This window comes from Mesocricetus auratus, unplaced genomic scaffold (genome assembly GCF_017639785.1).
Source record: "Mesocricetus auratus isolate SY011 unplaced genomic scaffold, BCM_Maur_2.0 Super-Scaffold_100010, whole genome shotgun sequence".
Lineage (NCBI taxonomy): Eukaryota > Metazoa > Chordata > Mammalia > Rodentia > Cricetidae > Mesocricetus > Mesocricetus auratus.
Genome location: NW_024429194.1, coordinates 24006235 through 24026659, shown reverse-complemented (window position 1 = coordinate 24026659; position 20425 = coordinate 24006235). Strand labels below are relative to the sequence as shown.

The 20425-nt window shown below is 45.8% G+C and overlaps 1 long non-coding RNA gene across 1 annotated transcript; it reads right to left on the bottom strand.

Annotated features, from left to right (window-relative positions):
* Positions 1-2659: 2659 nt before the first annotated feature.
* On the bottom strand, positions 2660-6182 carry LOC121142618. Its single transcript, XR_005879643.1, has 2 exons — positions 6047-6182; positions 2660-3450 (listed from the first exon to the last, which is right to left on the bottom strand). It is a non-coding gene; the product is annotated as an uncharacterized LOC121142618 (long non-coding RNA).
* Positions 6183-20425: the final 14243 nt, after the last annotated feature.

Genomic DNA, 20425 nt, shown 5'->3' with positions numbered 1-20425 from the left:
ATACCAGGAAGGTCTCATGTATTCCAAATCCCCTATGTAGGAGGAGACCACATTCTCTGAGAAGTCTTTGGAGCAATCCTCCTGCCTTCACCTCACCAGTGCTAGAATTACAGCCATACCCACCATGCACGGTTGATGCATGGTTGATGCAGTACTAGAGATCAAACCCAGGGCCTTGTACATTCTAGACAATCACTTATTTTAAATACATGACCACAGATTCCAGGTGGGACTATGAGCTGCTAGGAACCAAATCACCTATGTTTTCCATGCACTTACTGTTGTCCCCAAACCTCCTCCACCTCCTTCCCCCTGTCCCTAAGACACTGCCCACAGCACCTCTCTAATAACTACCCATTACCCTGTCCCTGAGGCATCGACTGATGGTACCATCTGGACAGCATGCCTGTTCTAGGAACCAAAATAAATGGACTCAACCATCATGGGTTCTTTTGTCTGGCTGCTTTTATTCAACATAAAGTTTTGAATTTATATTTCAGTCCTATATGTAGCCATTGTTCTGTTTTTATTTCTAAGTGTGTCACAGTCTATTCCTCCAATCATCTGCTACTGACATAAGATTATTTTTCAGGTTAGGGTTCATAAATAAAACTAATATGCTTGTGTAATTTTTTAAAATAAAAGCAAAGCTTTCATTTCTTTAAATACCTAGAAAATAAATCACTGAATCCTAAGGTGGGCATATGTTTAACTCATTCAGTGAGAAATTTTCTAAAGTGTTTGTGCCATCTGAGCCTCCTCCCTAGAACTGTGAGCATTCTGGAGGCTCCACATAGCCTAGCCATTTAATGAACCAGTGCATGGTACTCTGCTGAACAACAAAATACTTTTCTACTGACCCACTGTCTAGATCCTTTATTAAGGATAAATAATTTGTTATTTATTTAGAATATTTATTATATTTATTAAGGATAAATCTCAGTAAATGTATAGCTGTGAGAGAGGCCTTATAGTCAGGGTTAAGGCAAGCATATATATGATATGGAGATGGTGAAAATTCAGAGGAAGTTAAAATGGGTTGATCGTTGTGGGAACAGGGTGAACAGTGGTTCATGTTTACTCAGGAGTTCATGGCATGGCACCCCAAATATGCCGCTCTGCATAAGGACTCTTTTAAACTGAAAGCCACTGAGAAATAGCTCTTTGACCTCTCTGAAATACCTGAAAACAGAGCATGCTTTCTGCTATTACAATAAGATGAGTCCACCCCAGCAAGGGTAAACAGTCTTGTTCCTGGAGACAGCCTACGAGGAAAGAAGCCACACAAAGCTCACATCTGCCGCTAGCATCCACACATCTGTGCCCTTCCATGGTCGGGCCCCATACACACTCAGGCCTTTTGTAACTTCCCTACAAAATTCTCCCTGCTTGTGAAGATGCTCCATAAGCCTGCCCTTGTGGTTATTGCTCTGTACATGCTCATGTGTGCGTGGACCGCCTCATTAATAACTTGGTTTTTCTCTTGTTAATTTGCCTTTTGTCAGTCTAATTTGGAGAGCACTGCCAACAAACCTAACATGGGTAAATGAAAAAAGGATTTTCCCTCCATATTAGATGTGAATTTTTTCATCCCCACCCCCCCCCCCCAAGATCTTATGTTAAAACCTAAGCCAACTCCCAATATGTCAGTATTAAAGGATGGTTCCTCTGGAACATGGTTTGGTCATGAAGGTGGTGTCCTCGTAAATGGGTTTAGTATCCTTATTAAAACAAAAGCAAAAGGTCTTAGGGCTGGGGAATGTAGATCAGGTGGTAGGTTTGCCTAGGAATCAGCCATTAACACAACATAGACCAAATGTTTTAGCACCTGCAATCTCAGCACTCTCCCGGTAGACGCAGAAGGAGTAAAGATTGGGCTGGAGAGATAACTCAGAGGTTAAGACTACAGACTGCTCTTCCAGAAGTCCTAAGTTCAATTCCCAGCAATCCACCTAATAATGAGATCTGGTGCTCTCTTCTGGCCTGCAAGAATGCATGCAGGCAGAACACTGTATACATAATAAATAAATAAATAAATATTCAAGATTATATAATAATAAGATCTGGTGCTCTCTTCTAGCCTGCAGGAATACATACAAACAGAACACTGTATACATAAATATTTAAGAGCATCTAATAATGAGATCTGGTGCTCTCTGTTGGCCTGCAGGGATACATGGAGACAGAACACTGTATACATATATAAATATTCAAGATCGTCTAATAGTGATATCTGGTGCTCTCTTTTGGCCTGCAGGGATATATGCAGACAGAACACTGTATACATAAATAAATATTCAAAATCATCCTTCACTGCATAGTAAATTCAAAACCAGCCTGGGCTACAGGATACCCTGTCTCAAACCCAGTTATGTCTCCAAACAGTTTCTCCTCTGCTCTCACAACACTGAAGATTTCTAAAAAACCTCTGTGACCTCAGGAGAAGGGGAGACCTCTCCCCAACAGCAAGCAACACTGATGCTGTGGTCAATACCTCACCTCTGGGTCTTTCCAGTCCAGTTTGGACACAACATGGAGATAGAACCTATAGGTTGAGGGCAGACTTTAGGCCCAATCCCTGTACTACTGATCCAGTGGCATAAATAGAGTTCCCCCAAGCTCTCTTCAGTTTGGGGTCTGCTAGAATGACTCTAAGGAGCCAAGGAAACATGTTTATTTGCTTACAAAGATCTAGAGAGGGCAGGATATGGGGGTGGAGCAAGGAACTTCCCTGTCCTCATGCAACATCCTCTGTGAAGAGGTTCTCAACCTATGGGTCGAGACTCCTTTGGGGGTTCCAATGACCCACAAGGGTCACATATCAGATGTCCTAAATAGCAAGTCTTTACATTATGATTCATAACTAGCAAATTTACAGTTATGAAGTAGCAATGAAGTCCTTTTATCGTTGGGGTCACCACAATATGAGGAATTCCACAGCATTAGGAAGGTTGAGAACCACTGGTCTAGCTAGGGGTTAGACATCTGATCCTAGGATAAAACCCTCTGCAGTGATGGCGCATGCATGCCAATGACTTTGAAATGCTTTCTGGTAGGGGTATCAAAACCGCACATGTGGACTCTGTGACCCCCAAGTGCACACGGGGTACCTGCAACAAGAATGAGGACAACGGTACTGGGGACCCTCTGACAGTCTTTGTCCTCTCTGCGGGTCCTTCCAACAGACTGACCACAAACTTCAGACGGAGGACCTGTGTCCTGAGGACAGACACGAGGTATCTGCCTTTCTCACAGTGGTCTCCAAGGGCTGCAGCCTGTAGTGGCTCAAGGACCTACCATGGGCTGTTGTACTAGGGCCAAAGCCTTAGGTGAATGCTTGGAGTCAGGTGTTGAATGTCTTCCTTCTCAGGGCTATTTCCGCCTCTTGAGAACAAAGATGAGCTGGGGATCCGTCCAAGGCAGCGTTCACAAACCCCACAGGTGTCTCAACTAAGGCACAAGTAATGAAAAGGAAGCCCTTAAGCGGAGGGAGATGAATTGCCTCAAAGTGGAGCGGCCAGGCCCCACCCACCAAGGCTCTTAGCCCTCTGTACAAAGCCTATCCTTGGGCAAGAGGAGGCTCAAAGCTGGGAAAAGAAGCCGCCTTGGGCCTTGGCTGCGAGTTTACCTCTCACAGCTTAGCTCCCTGGAAACCTCCGGGGAGAAATGACTCACACACACATCCCAGCATCCTCTGCTCTTGGCAAAAGCAGCGTCTTGCCTCTCAGGCTTGGAGCTGCAGGGGGATGCAGTGTGGATGCTTTCTCTTCTTGCTCCCACACTGTTCACAAACACAGAAAGACCTCATTCACAAGCCGGCTATTGAAAGCTTGCTGGAAATGCAAATTGCTCAGAAGTGGATTCTTCTTTTCAAACACCAACGTTGCATATTCCTGATGAGAGCTGCTAAGCAGGCCAGGCTTCCCGAGGCGGGAGGCCCCTGAAGAACAAATGTTCCCGTTTAGAGGAAGCGGAACTTGGGGGGCTGGCAGCCAAGCAGGAGGCTCACCCCGTTGGTAACCTGCAGGTGTCAGGCCTCCTGCTTTTTTGGTTGACAGTGCCCCATCCTGACCCCAGTCCTACCACTTTTGTCCATTCATTTGGGTACCGCATTAATCATGGGTAGCCGGCTAGGGACTCAACCCGAAGGAACTGTTGCTCATCCACAGCTCAGTCCAGAGAACTGGATAAGTCACTAAATGAGCCGATAGCTCCCCTCCGACCCCAAGAACCCACCCCAGATTCTGAAGATGACTGACAAGAAGCATAAGGCTGGATCACTGTGCTCCCTCCCCTCCTCTGGTGCTCCTGACCCAGCCCCCACTCAGTATCCCAGGACCCCTTCCTCCCCACAGGCTCTCCCTTAGGGTAGGGTGTTCTCTCAGCTCAGGCATCAGATAGGAGTCACTGGGGCTGAGATAACTGAAGAGCGCAGGTTCCTTCTCTCCTCTCCATAGTTCCCCACCCCCCACCAAACAACCACTCAGTTAAACCGGGTGGTTTTCTTCTGGATTCTGTAGAATTTCATACCAAAGATTTGTAACCTGCTTTTTCCACTTTCCAAGAGAATCTTTTCCACAAAATCTCTTTGTGCGTGTGTGTGTGTGTGTGTGTGTGTGTGTGTGTGTGTGTGTGTGTGTGTCGGGGGCGTTTTGGTTTTACTTTGTTATTTTTTGGCCTCAAACTCATAGTGATCCTCCTGCCTCTGCCTCCTGAGTTTTGGATGTGTATCAACATGCCTAGCTTTCTTTGTATAAGATAGGATCTTACTATGCATCTCAGGCTGGCCTAGAACTCATGATCCTTCTGCCTCGGCGCCTCCAGTAGTACTGGGATAACAGGTGAACTTGACCAAACCCAGCCAGTTTCTCATGGCTGCATGCTGTTCCAGCATATGCCTGGTTTATAATGGATCAAGTGCAAGCCAGCCTGGCATACATTAGTAACTGGCTCACCATACCACTAGGTCAATTCTGTTTATGATGTCAGTTACAGTCACAAATAAAGGAGAAGAAACCAGGTCTATCTGCCGCATACAACAAGGGGAATCTAGTGACTTGTGTAACTGTATAATCCATAAGTCGCAGGCTTTGAGGACGGTTTTATCTATGGACCCCTTCTCAGATTCTTGTTGGCCTCAGTGTAGCATCGTGGCTATGGGTAGAAGCATCTGGAATGATAGCTAGCCCTCAAGGGCAAAAGTTCCCTGACTTGTAGATTTTTATGGTTTAGGGAAAGATTCTTATTCCTATGACCCACCTTGAGGAAGAATTCTGGTTTCTCTGACTCTTGGGAGGGAGGGGCAAAAAGGAATTCTGGTTTGTCTGATTCTTTGGAAGGGAGAGGCAAACAGGAGACTAGCAGAAAGTCAGAGACACTTGCCTGCTGAGCCCATGCAACCTTCTTTAGTTAAAGGGGCATACCAAAGCACCATACTTTGGAGTATTGCTTTCTGAGTTCCAACAGCTGCCAACAGTACCTGAGGCTACACTAGGTCTTTGTCCCCATCCAGAGAGCATGCCCACGAACATGTCAATCTAGCATCCCAAGCAAAAGTCCTATGGTTCAGTCTTCCTGAATCAACTTAGGTCACATAAACACCCATGACTGGGACCAGGGAACTGGAATTACTCAATTGGCTTATACCACTCACGACCCCCTTGTGAGTTAGGTTGGAACTATCTACTATTAGATGCAAGTAGATAATAATATAATAATGAAAGTAGATAAATCCTAAGGGAAGACAGGATATTTAGAATAAAAATCCCGTTATTTTAACAGAAAGTCATGGAATACTGAGGGTTTCAACATGTGTCAATTCTCAGTATTTTTCCTTTTGAAACATTCTCTTTCAAGGGATCTAGAGGCTTTCCAGTGTTTCACTTTTATAAATAGTGCTTTGGAAAAGATCCTTCTTGATGCTGTTCTCTGATTTCTAGACCTTTCCCCTTGTCCATGCCCAAGTCTTCAAGGTTGCCCCCCCTTGTCCCTACACATTCTAGCCCCTCCCTCCAAGCAGGCTACCTCACACCTTCATTATCATTACCTGCCCAGACTGGTCCAGATGGCCTTCTGAGGTTGGAAAATCTGAAACTCGATTCTCATCCTATGACAGTCAACTGTGATGAAAGAGTGTTCACATTAAATCAGAAATCCTGATTGGATGGACCCACCCACCTTGTCTTCAATCTAATTCTTTACTCCTCACTTTAAGCCAAGCACATTTTTGATAGAAATTTGTCTGAGCATCAAGAACATTGCCCTTCGTGTATTCTGTGAAAACACAGAAATCTATAGAAATCTGACTAAAGTGAATGCAGTAATGTACTGCCCACAGATGAGCTGACCACCTGGGATTCTGGTGTATTTACTGCTGACCATCTACAGTAATACCTCTCTCTGAGCTTTGTTTTAACTAAAGAAAACTGCCTTACCCAAGAGCATACCACTTCCCAAGACACAATGTAGGTTGAAAGACAAATCCATGCAGCTAATAAAAGCCTGGAACCAGCCTCAGTTGGGGATAATTCTGGAAGACCATCCCTACTGAATGGGAAACAAAACAAATAAACGAAGGACATGATTGTTCCTAGGTATGGGTTGAAAAGGAGGTTTATTGTAGATAGGAGGGAGAGTACAGCCAGAGGCATTTGGAAGAGGCCATACTGAACCAGGTCAAGAGTATGGAGGGTGAGGAGCAGTGATCAAGAGAGAAAAAGGGGGAGCAAAGAGAATACCTAGGAATCCAAAGACCAAGAGAACCAAGAGGGCCTTGTAGCCAAAATGGCTCGGTTATATAGGAATCAGAGGCTGGGGAAAGGGAAGCCCAGCCCCCTGGCTGGAGAGTTTAGGGTAGGGAGCCCGGTGAGAAGTGCTGAGGACCCAGGACCCTGTAACAGGTATCAGCTATGCTGAGAGCAAGAGTGGCCAACCAGTCCTGTGGGCCAGCATCTGCTTTGGTATGCTCAATAGGCACCTTGGTCAGCCATCTGTCCTGAGTCTGAGACCTAACATGAGTTCCAAAGCTGCTCGTGCTTCAGTTACCTGGAGTCACACAAAAGCCAAAGTTAGCAACTTAAAACAATAGTGTGTTATTCCTGGTGCTTTCCTCTGCCCCACACAGTCCAGCTGAGGTTCTTCATGCAACTTTTGGTGGAGAGTTGGGAAGAAACAAGAACCCAGGACATCTCTCAGCCTCGTGGTTTCTCTTGGCAATGTCGGCAATGGTCAGTCATCTGGTGTCTCTTTACAGGCAGCAGCTGAATTCCAATAGTGTTTCAACTGGACGAATTCCAGTATTCATCCATGGTTCAAGTTGGCCTGCCTTATTTTGGCTAATGTCCTGTTGGCCATGGCTGAGTCCATACAAAACTACACAAGAATTTTAATAGCAGGAGGTGTGGCTCTCCGGAGGGCCACCAACTCAATAATCTATCACAGTCTGCCTTCTGGCTCTCTCTCTGATTCATATCTACTTGTTCCCCTAGAACAAAACCTGACTTCCAGAGTATTTTAAAACAGGTAAGCCGGGCGTTGGTGGTGCACGCCTTTAATCCCAGCACTCGGGAGGCAGAGGCAGGCGGATCTCTGTGAGTTCGAGGCCAGCCTGGTCTACAAAGTGAGTTCCAGGACAGCCTACAAAGCTACAGAGAAACCCTGTCTCAAACAAACAAACAAACAAACAAACAAACAAACAAACAAACAAAAGCATGTTTGAGGTCTAAAGGGTCACCATCAAAGTCAGATCCTAGGTGAGTCAGGAGAAATAGTTCAAGGCCATTACTGATTGCAGAGATCTGTGTACTACAAAGACCATTGTCTCCCCTGAACACAAAGGAAAAATAGTGGTGGGACACACACAGGACAACCACAGAATTCTCTCACTCACAAAGGCTGAGTGGGGGTCAACGGGGTTTACTGTAACTATTAGTCCATAGCTGTTTTTAAAAAAATTCTTTTACTTACTAATCTGGTTGCATCTCACAACTTTTGATATTTTAGTCTCAATTCATTTTAGATTTGTTTTATTTTATGTGTACGAGTGTTTGACCTGTGTGTATGTATGCGCCCCATGCATGTGCTTGGTGTCAATGAGGTGCCCATTAGGGCATCAGATCCCCTGGAACTGGAGTTAAGGATCGTTGAGAGCCACCACGTGGTGCTGAGACCCAAACCCTGGTCCTCTGCAAGAGTACTAAGTGCTCTTAACCATCGAGCCATCTCCCCAGCTCCTGCTTTCACTTTTATTCAATTAAAAATATTTTTAGGAACTGGAGAGATGGCTCAGAGGTTAAGAGTACTGACTGCTCTTCCGGAGGTCCTGAGTTCAATCCCCAGCAACCACATGGTGGCTCACAACCATCTGTAATGAGATCTGGTGCCCTCCTCTGACTGGCATGCAGACAGAACACTGTATACATAGTAATAAATGAAATCTTTAAAAAATATTTTTAATGTTACTTGTGTTTTTTTTTAATCTGCCCCATGGCTCAATTCAAAGTATATTTCACAATTCTCATAAATTCTAGTAATCTCTAGATATGTTGTGCCCAAATTCTGAACCCCAAAATCACCAAGAGGCCCATTTGGATGCAAAAGCAAAGAGTCTTTTATTGTATTGTTTTCACGCGCTAACCCCATTAGCTCAGGCCCTTCATCCATTCACCATGACATATGGCTGGAGCAAGACCCCAAGAAACCACGAGGTGGGCACCTTAAAGGGCAGTGTAAGGGGGGTGTCTAGGGGTATGAAACAGTCTCAGGATTGGTGCGCTTCCAGGCTCGGGTGACCTACCCTGTGTTGATTGGTCAACTGGTTGTTATGGCCCATAGGCCCTCCCAGGGCGGTTGCTATGCTCTGTCACTGTTGTGCACTTGTCTTTAAAGAACATCCAGAGCCATAAAGCACAGGCCTGTCAGGTAACTTCTGGTTGGTTCCTTGCCACGAGGAGGGCATCTGACCTCCTAGCAACCAGGACAGGAGCAGCAAGGTCATGCAAGCACATGTCAGCCTGTAATGGCTGCTAAAATGAGGGGGTGGGCTGGTCACTTCAGATATCCGACCAAGATTGATTACAACTTAATATTCCTATGATTGATTACTGACCTAATACCTCCTGTGTGCTTGTTGCTTTTTTTTGTTTTATTTTGTTTTGTTTTTTAAGGTAGAAAGGGGCCGGGCATTGGTGGCGCACGCCTTTAATCCCAGCACTCGGGAGGCAGAGGCAGGCGGATCTCTGTGAGTTCGAGGCCAGCCTGGACTACCAAGTGAGTTCCAGGACAGCCTCCAAAGCCACAGAGAAACCCTGTCTCGGAAGAAAACAAAAAAAAAAGGTAGAAAGGGTTATTTTGGCTCATAATTGAAGAGTACAGTCTGTTGTGACAGCAAGAACCTGGGGGGGATGAATGTCAGTTCTCTGAAGTTCATTGAGACTAGTTTCATGGCCCAACCTTGGTGAATGCTCTGCATTTTTTAATTCAGTCTGACAGTCTCTGCTTTTTATATAAGTATTTAGTTCACTGCTATTTTTGTTGTTGTTGTTGTTGTTTTTGTTTTTTGAGACAGCGTTTCTCTGTGGCTTTGGAGACTATCCTAGAACTAGTTCTTGTAGACCAGGCTGGCCTCAAACTCACAGAGATCCGCCTGTCTCTGCCTCCCAAGGGCTGGGATTAAAGGCGTAAGCCACCACCGTCCGGCTTAGTTCACTGCTATTAACTACTAACACCTCGGACTTTTCTATGTGTCTGTTATATTTCTTTTCTTCTGCTTGTCCTTCTGTCTCTTGCCTGGTAAACTGAGTATCATTTAGTTTGCCAATGATGTGCTCTGTTAGCTTTTCATGTTGTTGGTTTTTTTGTGGGGGGGGGGGCGTTGAGATAGAATTTCTCTGTGTAAACCTGGTTGTCCTGGAAATCACTCTGTAGGCCAGGGTCTGGCCTCAAACTCAGAGATCCACCTAAGCCTGTCCTTGCCTCCTGAGTACTGAGATTAAAGGTGTGTGCCATCACCACCCAGTCTCTGTTGGTTCCAATATTTTTTTTCTAGAAACCAAGAAAGGCACCCTCAGTTTATCTATGCCCTAGAACTCCAGCTTACCTGCCTAGTCTACCTCCTCCAACCACTGTTGCTTCCTATCTCTGAGAGATCTGTTCCTTGCCTACACTATCCCTCTAGTCCTGGAAGATGTTCAGTCCTCTTCATTCGCCAGTCACACACTCACTTCAGCCGAAACAGACAGAATGCAGGAAGAAGGTCTGTTTATTTGAGCAATGCTCTTCCCAACTTTAGAGTAGTTGTGTAGGGGACTTCCCTCCCATAGTCTCCCCTGTATAGTAAACACAGACCCCCAAACGCCCACCGTCTACCTCTGGTCTTAGGGTAGACTCAACTGTCTCTACAGAGAATGGGCAATTCCCAGAGCTTCTAGCCCTAGACAACACAGCAGCATCTGGGAATAAAGAAAATTCCAGAGAGTAACTGAGTGCAAGAGCTGAAGAGAGTGGAGACTACGGAAGGCAAGAGGCTGTGAATGGCTGCAGTTACAATGGAGCTGCAAACAGAGTGACTGGAGAGTTCTAGAAAGCTGCTGAGTCATCTAGAGCTAAGAGCAGAGAGCCCTAGTAGGCCAGGCTCAGAGCTGTAACACCGCCTGCTGAACACTGGCTTCCTAGCATGAAAGGCTCAAGGCAACGTGTCCCTGCCTTTGAGAGGCTACAGTGCAAATCACTGGCTTGTGCCTTGTTCTCCATGGTTAGAGATGGAAGCCCCTGGCTTTGAAAACCTAGTTCAACACATCTGCTGCTCAGTGGTGCAGGGCTACCAAGTTATGGAGTTTCGTATCCTGCTTGGGATTTCCATGAGAATACAACAAGAGAACCCTGGTAAGCTTGCCACTACATTGGGACCAAGCTCTAACACATGAACCCTTGAGGAGACACATTTTAGACAGCCAAACCATAGCAGGGGCTATCCAATTAAGGAAGGAACAATCCACACAAGTTTGTAAAGACCATGGTTGCTTCCTGAGCACATTGGACCAGCACCATTTCTCCAGGAAGTTAGGATCATAGAAACCTAGGCTCAATCCCCTGCTTGATCAGGCCAACTAGATTTCAAAGTAGACCCAAATTGCTGGACATGGTGATGCACACCTTTAATCCCAGCACTCCAGAAGCAGAGGTAGGTGGATCTTTGTGTGTTCAAGGCCAACCTGGACTATATAGTGAGTTCCAGGACAGACAGCCAGGGCTACACAGAGAAACCCTGCTTCAGGGGGAAAAAAATGAGAGAGGCACAAATCAAGTGGCTTTGAAACCACTATGATACTAATTAACAAGTCAGCTGTACCCATTGCCAGAGAGTCAGATAATGACAGATTCCCATGAAGTCACCTTGGGGACGTGGGCAGGACTCCGATACACTCTCTGCCATTGCATGCTGAGTGTCTCTCCACATAGGATTGTCCCCTCCAGCTCCCTCAGTCAGTGCAGGCACACCCCAGGGGCCTGTTTGCATCTCCTCCTGATACTGTTAAGTACTCCTGGACCCATCAAGAACTCAGTAGGGGCTTCCCTGTGCCAGGGCACTGTCTCACAGCATTCTATGTTTTGTTTTTCAAGTTTCAGGTTTTTGTTTTGTTTTATGTGTATGAATGTTTTGCCTGTGTGTATGTCTGTACACTATATGCATGTCTGGTACCTGCAGAGGCCAGAAGGAAGCATCAGATCCCCCTAGAACTGGAGTTATAGAAAGTTGTAGGTTGCCAGGTGAGACCTGGAAATGAGACCCAAGACCTCTGAAGAGCAGCCAGTGTTCTTAACCACAGAGTCGTCTCTCCAGTCCCTCCTCCAAGCTTTTTAACACACCTTCATCAAGCACAACTAAGATGATTACCTCCATGAGAATGCCAGCTGGCATGGAAATACGTTTTCCTGTGCCAGATTGAAACCAACCCTTGCCAAGTGAATGAAGAAATAAACTCTTCCAATAGTGGTGCCCTGTCTGGCCATCCAGCAGCCAGAACACAGCCCGGGGCTAGTCACTGAGTGCCCACAGTCTGTACTTTCTTCCCACCACCCCTCATTCTTCTGTGTTCCTGGGGTTCCTCTGATTTCTACTCCTCAAGAAGCTCCTGGTCTCTCGCTCCCACCTACTATTGCATGGCCCATGAAATAATAGTCAGGCAAGAAGAGACGGCCCAGAGAGAGACAGAGACAGAGACAGAGAGAGACAGAGAGAGACAGAGAGAGACAGACAGACAGACAGAGACAGAGACAGACAGAGACAGAGGCAGAGACAGACAGAGAGAGACAGACAGACAGAGACAGACAGAGACAGAGACAGACAGACAGAGAGAGAGAGAGAGAGAGAGAGAGAGAGAGAGAGAGAGAGAGAGAGAGAGAGAGAGAGAGAGAGAGATGGTGGGAAGGGAAAAGCTGTGAAAGTGAAAACAGCCAGAAAGAGGAAGCAATGAAGACGAAGGAGGCACCAAGCAAAGGGGTCAAAAATGCATCCTTTGTTTTCCAAACTAGCCCTTTCCTGTCACCCTTGATCCCACTTAAATCCTGCTGAAGAAGACAGGAAGGGCAAATAGCTTCAGAAATCCCAATCTCCGATTACACCATTGAACACCAGAAAGAAGAGCTCCTTCGGTTTATATTACTTCCTAGGGTGTCGATGACCAGGAAGAAGAAAGATTCTTGGCATTCTGCCTGCTTTTTGTTTTTAAGGTCTTTGTAATATCCTGTTAATTTTCATACCAGAACCTTTGCTGTGTAAATAGCACAGCTAAAGATAAACTCACTGGCCCTGGACTCCAACCTTTGTTTAACATTCCCTCCTCTATCTGGTCTACCTTGCCTCCCACCTCTGGAAACTCGGGGATTTATTTGTTACCTGGAGATTGAAAGCCCAAGAGGAGAGTGAATAGTTCAGGAGATCCAGCCTTACCAGGAAGTGCTCCATGACATGTTCATACTCCCTGAAGAGGTGAGCTGGAGGGATCAACTCCCTTTCCGTTCACCTGACTCAGCCTGGCCCTGCCCTCCTCTTAGATTGTACCCACTCTTGAGGTGGCAGTGACCTCGAAAAGCGAGCCCCTTCTGTGCCATGCACGTGGGGTGGGCTAGAGGTGGGTAGTGATTCCCACCCCACGTGCATGGCACTGATAGACAGAGCAGGGTACAAGCCAGGAATGATGTGAGAAGTCACAACAAAGAGGTCTGGCACTCCCTTCTCCTTGCATGGGCTAGGGATTCCAGCTGATGAAAAGAACAGGGACCAGGAGAGAGAGCCCAAAGGCTGTGCCTCACCGGCATGGCTCTGAGAAGTTTTGACCCCTTGTGCTTGCCATACATCCTAAGTAGGTTCCTCATGCTATATAAACATTTTGCAGATTGCACTCTATTCTCAAGGGAAGTCAGGTAAGGAGGGCAAAACAGGAACCTGGAGGCAGGAGCTGATTACTGGCTTGCTCCTTGTGGCTTGCTTATCTTGCTTTCTTAGACCAATCCCATCTGTGGCACCGCCCACAGAGAGCTGGACCCTCCCATATTAATCATTAATCAAGAAAATGTCCCCAGAGACTTGCCTACAGGCCAATCTGATAGAACTATTTACTTAACTGAAGTTCCTTTTCCCAGACGACCCTAACATGTGTCTGTTGACGAAAGCCTAACCAGCACACACAATTACATTTCTTGTTACACAAGTACCTGAAGATTATAAGGTTTGTTTTGACTCTCAGATTGAGAGCATGGTCCATTGTGATGGGGAAAGTGTGGTAGCAAGATAGGGAACAGCAGGAACATGAGATAACTAGTCACATTGCCTCCATATTCCAAAAGCAGCAAGTGTGAAATCCAATGTGAAGCTCTACAGCTTCAGAATGGCTGTTCTAACTGTATTCATTAGTTCATTAAGATGCATATACTTTGGGTCCTGTTCACTTCTGCATGTGATTTTTGTTGTTGTTGTTGCAAGGTTTTTTTTTAATTTATATAATAAAGTTTACAAAAGAATTTGTAATCAGAGAGAGGACTGCCAGTACTCAGTTCACTTTTTTACTTTTTCACTCTGCATAGGACCCCAGACAATAGATGATGCCACTCACATCCAGGATGGGTCTTTTGTCTATTAAATCTCCCTGGAAACACCCTCATAGATGTGCCTGAATGTGCCTCCCAGGTGATTAGTTGACAGAGAATTAATCATTACAAATCCATTCTTTGTCAATTTTATACCCAAGCACATTTACTTTATTAAATGTCATCTATTTCTTGTGTGTGTGTGCGCGCACGTGTGCGAATGAGCGCCTGCACACATGCACACATACACGGGAACACATGCACACACATGCACACATACATGGGAGTGTAGGTGCAAGCATGTGTATGCAGGTGCATACATGCCACCACATACATGTGGAAGTCAGAGGACAACTCTCTGGTGTCTCCTGCCACCTCATGGGATCGAAAGATCAAACTCAGATCATTAGGCCTGCAAATAAGGCCTTTACCCAACTTTCCAATCCAAACACATCATTTAAAATCGTAACATCCCATATCCCACGCTTTGTAGACACATGACAATCTTATAATGTGAAGGGCATCCATTCCCATTTCAAAAGTCCCCATAGGTCAGGCGGTGGTGGTGCATGCCTTTAATCCAAACACTTGGGAGGCAGAGTTCAAGGCCAGCCTGGTCTATGAAGCTACACAGAGAAACCCTGTTTCGAACCCCCCCAAAAAAAAGAAAGAAAGAAAAGAAGAAAAAGGTTCCTATAGTCTTGACAGTTCCAAATTATTCAAAAATATAAGTGCAAAGCCTTTTCCAAGATTCATACAATCTCTTAACTGTTTGCCCCTGTAAAATAAAAAAATACAAATTATATACTTCCAATATTCAATACCACAAAATTAACATATCCACTCCAAATAGAGAGAAATAGGAGCATGTAGGCAGAAGTTTCTGTCCCTCCAACAACTCTCAATTAAACATACTGCGACTTAATATTACTTATAAATGCTCTGCCAATAGCTTAGGCTTATTACTAAGTAGCTCTTACATTTTATGTTAACCCATATTCCCTATTTATTCTCTGCTGTGTAGTGGTACCTTTATTAGCATAGCACATTCATCTCCTGCTCCCTCTGTATCTGCCAGCGACTCCTCTGACTCCACCCTTCCTCATCCCATCATTCTCAGTCTGGCTTTCCCACATAACTGTATCCTGTTCAGCTATTGGCCAATCAGCTTGTTTATTAAACCAATCACAGCGTCATATAGTCACACAGTGTAAAGGACTATTCCACAGTAGGGGCATAGCAAAGAAAAATCAGGCAAAGCTTTAGAGAAACCCACTAGGGAAAACAGCACGTTCTTCAGCTCCAGGTCCTAAATATGGGGCTCTTTACAATGTCACCTGACACCACCTCTCTGGTTCTGCAGACACACAGCCTCTCTTGGGCCTGTTCCACTCTGTGCTTGTAGCTTTGCTTGGTGGACATCCCATAGTCCTGCATCTCCAAAATGAGTTCCCCTTGGCAACTAAGGCTTCACCTTGACAGTTTTAATGAAACTGTCATTAAAGAGATCATTCTGGGTGATCTCTTTGCAGGGAGTATGACCCTACCACTTATTGCCTGGTTTCATGTCTTTCTGGAACTTTAGTATAAGCCTCCATTATGTAACTCATGCATTTTTTCCCAGGCATATAAAACCAGCACTGTGTGGATGACTATGCCAAGGTCTTGATGCCATAGTAAAAGGTAGTCTATCCCCCTTCTACCACAGCTGGGCTCCTTAGCAGCAAATGGCAGCCTGCCACAGGAGGTTATCCCCAATCATGGAATACCTTTAGTTGTATTCTAAGTGAAGTCTCCCTCTGTCCAACTGAATTTGAATTTTCACAAGTTAGAACTTTCTTTTAAAAAGATTTGTTTAGGGGCCTGAAAGATGGCTCAGTGGTTAAGAGCTCTGGCTGCTCTTTCAAAGCTCCTGAGTTCAATTCCCAGCAACCACATGGTGGCTCACAACTATCTATAATGGGATCTGATGTTCTTTTCTGACATCCAGGCATACATTCAGACAGAGAACTCATACAAAAATAATAATAAATTTTGCTTATGTATATGGCGGCTTTGTCTGCATATATGTCTGCAACCAGAAGATACATTGGATCCCGTGGAACTGAAGCTAGGATGTGAGTCACATGTGAATGCTGGGAATTGAACTCAAGACCTCTGAAAGAATCACCAGTGCTCTTAACTACAGAGCCATCTCTCCAGCCCACATTCAGCATCTTTGATAGGCCGGGGTCAAGGTACCTTTCCTATCATCTCAGTGTGAAAGGCAAGGTTTCTTCTTAACCGTACCAAACTCTCTGACAGTTATAGCTACTGTCTCTGCACCCTCCTCATCTGCAGCTTTTAACTCATTCACATTCCTTTCCTCACTAAATGGCACAGGTTTCTTTTCTTAAAGATATGTATGTATGTATGTATGTATGTATGTATGTATGTATGTACTAATAAGTACATGCTAGTCCTCCACCACTGAGACATACCTCCAACTCCCTATTACCTTAATGGAATGTTTGAGTTTTGTTCTTTTTCAGTACTACCATCAAACTCTTCAGAGGGAGATGTGATGACTGGAGCCTTGACTGTCATTTTGGTAGTATGATAACAGAATAATCACTGTTCTAAAAAGTGATTCCCCAAAAACCTACAGAAGAGAGATCTCCTCTATTAGCCACTTCCTGAATACCTCTGCGGTGCTTTGAAAGAAAAAGGCCCCAAAGGGAGTGGCACTATTGGAGATGTGGCCTTGTTGGAGTAGGTGTGGTTTTGTTGGAGGAAGTGTGTCTTTGTAGATGTGGACTTTGAAGTCTTCTATGCTCAAGCCACACCCAGTGAAACAGAAGTGAGACCACTTCCTGCTGCCTGCAAGTCAAGATGCATTAACTTGCAGCCCCTTCTCCAGCACCATGTCTGCCTGCACGTTGCCATGTCTCACCATGATGATAATGAACTAAACCTCTGAATTGCTAAGTGAGCCACCCCAAACAAATGTTTCCTTTATGAGAGTTGCCACAGTAGTCATGGTGTCTCTTCACAGCTACAGAAACTGTAAGACAACCTTCAAATATCTATCAGACAACATACTTTCATTGAGTGCATGTCACTGTTACAGTGTGGTATTTACTCTGAGGTGAAACTTACTTTCTATGCACTGTAAGCCTTCTCTGTTTTAGACTTTACAGAGATCATTCTTGTTTCCAATGAGCTCATGTTTCCCTGGATGTGAGCTGCCTCGGCTAGCAACAGTTGCACCTAAAGAAGTGATCACCTTGTATCACTTCTGGGAGCTTAAAGAATGGAGGCTCAGTTTCTGCTGGCTTACAATGTGGTCCTAGCCACACCCATGTGCATCCTCCTATACCAGGAGAGGTTTGCCTCAGTAATTTCTGAGCACCCTCTCTGACCACTGTTGTTCACACAAGTTGGGTCCTATGGTCCGTGCAGTAAAAGGAGGGGACACACAGTGTCATCATTGTGTGTTTTAATCCCTTTCCTGGATGGTACAGCTTTGCTCTGTCTCCAGGTGTCACAGTGGATGGAGAGCTAGGAATGGGGTGGGGTGGGCAACTGTGACATGGTCTCTTAACCTAACCCCTTTTATTGCACAGGGGAGAGGGCATGTGGGCTTTCTATTGTTTCCACAGTAGTTTGCTCCTGGGGTACGGTCAGAGGTGTGCACTCAGAATGGAGCAGGGCCACAGTCAACTTGTAAGCTATACATTTTCTTTCCACGAGCTTCCTGTTGTGTGTTTACTTATTTTTGTCTCTGAGCGCTTCTCTCCCCCCCCCGGCACAGCCCCCCCCCCCCGTCCTCACTACTTGCCATCTCTGTGGAGGTGAGCTTGTCCATTCACAGCTGCTCCCCAGCACAGGGCACAGTGAAAACTGGGGATGCCCAGTCTGTACAGGCGAAGCGACTGCATCACTGGCCCGGTGAAGGATCTCCATCTTGCATCCATCTCTAAACATGAGGCTTTCCCATCCAGGTCCCAACCTCCACTTTGAACATCACAGCAGCCTTCCAGGGGAATTCAAGAGTCGGTCTGCAAAGGAAGTGTCCTATTAGTGAGAACCAGACTTTAAAAAAAAAAATGCTGCCTTAGCTGGGTGGCGGCGGCGCACACCTTTAATCCTGCCCAGCACAGGAAGCAGAGGCAGGTGGATCCCTCAATTCAAGGCCAGCCTGGTCTACAGACTGAGGTCCAGGACAGCCAGGGATACACAGAGGAACCCTGTCTTGAAAAGCCAAGAAGAATGAAGTGGGAGGAGGGGAGGAAACGTGCTCCTTCCCAAATACTTGCTGAAACAGCTGCAGACAACGAGGCTTAGGGAAGGGCTGCACCTCAGACACCTTTGCTTCACGCATGCAGTCGGTACCCGAGAAAGATTTATCTCATGGATATGCAAAACCCTCCATAATGCCGAAGCATAGTTGTAAAGGGTAGGGAAGAAGGTATTTAAAAGAGAGGGTTGGGGTTATAAGGTGAATTAAAATTATATGGTCATTAAAATGTCTTGACAGCCTTTGGGCCAATTACTATGCAGTGAGCGGAAGGGGAAGGTAAGAGTTAGACACAAGCCACTGAGGCTATTTAAACTGATGTTAAATAGCATGTAAAAGTCATTTGCACCGGCTCCTCTCCTGTGTACAATAATACCCACGTGTGCCTGGGAGCGACTGCATTTGCACAGGGCAGGAAAAACACTTCACAGGGTTTTCTTCTGGATAAAGCTGCCCTGGTCCATGAGAATCATAGGGAGTGGGTTCCTGCTTCTAACCTGGCTTTCAGACAGACAGACACATACATGGATCCATACACACCTGCACATGCACCCCACCACAGGAGCGTGCCAGAATCCCTCATCTAACTCTAAATCAGTGGTTCTCACTTTCCCAAGGCTGTGACTCTTTACCACGGTTCCTCATGCTGTGGTGACCCCAACCATAAAATTATTTCCCTTGCTACTTCATAACTATCATTTTGCTACTATTGTGAATCATAATGTAAATAGCTGTGTTGTTTTCCGATGGACTTAGGTGACCCCTGTGAAAGGGTTGCCCACAGGTTGAGAACCACTGCTTTAGATTCCAGTCCATAGGGAACAACAGCCCCACACTACATCAGGTGGTACCCAGAAGTCAACAAGTACTTGTGAAAATAGTGACCTTGGTCCATTTGAAGGAAGTGTTAGAGGTTGAAAAGGAGAGCTGGGTAAAGGAGGTGTGATGATTGATTCTAATTGCCAGTCTCAATGTAGTATTGTCTAGGTCAGCTTGGCCTGTGAGCAGGTCTGGGGGTGGCCAGGATCATCTTGATTGACTTAAATGATGTGGGGAGATCCAGCCTGAGAGCGGGAGACACCATTCCTTGGTGTGATGATACAAAAGTAGAGTGTTCATTTCTCTCCGCTCCTGACTCTGACTGTGATGGTGACCAGCCCTCTGGAGCTCCTGCCTGTCACTTCCCTGCAGTGATGGGCTATGACCAGGAGCTGTGAGCTAAAATAAGTCCTTTCTTTCCTTCCCTAAGTTGTTTGTGGTCAGGGTATTTTTATCACAGCAACAGAAATGAAAACTAGGACTCCATGCTTCGTTTCTCTCTCCCAGTCTCACCCACGCTTCTGCTCCATCTCGGTTGTAAACCGTGCACCACTGGAAAAGCAGCCCCTAACCCCAAGCCCTGTAGGACTCCTCCAAAATAACCATCAGCTCCAGAAGCTAGGAATGGTGGCACAAGTGTGTGGTCCCAGACTGAGACTAAAGGAGCTCAGGATTCTGCCCTAGGATGGTGAGATGTGTCTCTTTGGGGAGGGGTAAGGACCTGAGACCAGAGAGATGGTTCAATGACCCAGTGCACTTACTGCTTTTGCAGAGGACCTGGGTTGAGTTCCGGACACTCCTATGACTGCTCATAACCATCCATAACTCCAGTCCCAGGGATCAGACGCTGGTACCAGTGTATATGCACGCAAGCAAAACACTCATACACGATGGATGGATGAATAGATAGATAGATAGATAGATAGATAGATAGATAGATAGATAGATCTGCTCCGGCATTCAAAACCATCTTCTTTTTAGCTGGTACTTTTGTGAGGACGCTAATGTCCACTCACACTCAGTTCCCTCAAGAGCCTGCACCTATTAGGCGCTCAGTAAGTATGTACTGGGTATGTACATGTACGGGGTATGAGTGTCTGAATGAATGAATGAGTGAGTGAGTGAGTGAGTGAGTGAGTGAGTGAGTGAGTGAGTGAGTGAGTGAGTGAGTGAGTGAGTGAGTGAGTGAGTGAGTGAGTGATATTCAACGCCCTGGTGCAGGAGGGCTCAGGGCGCAGCCAG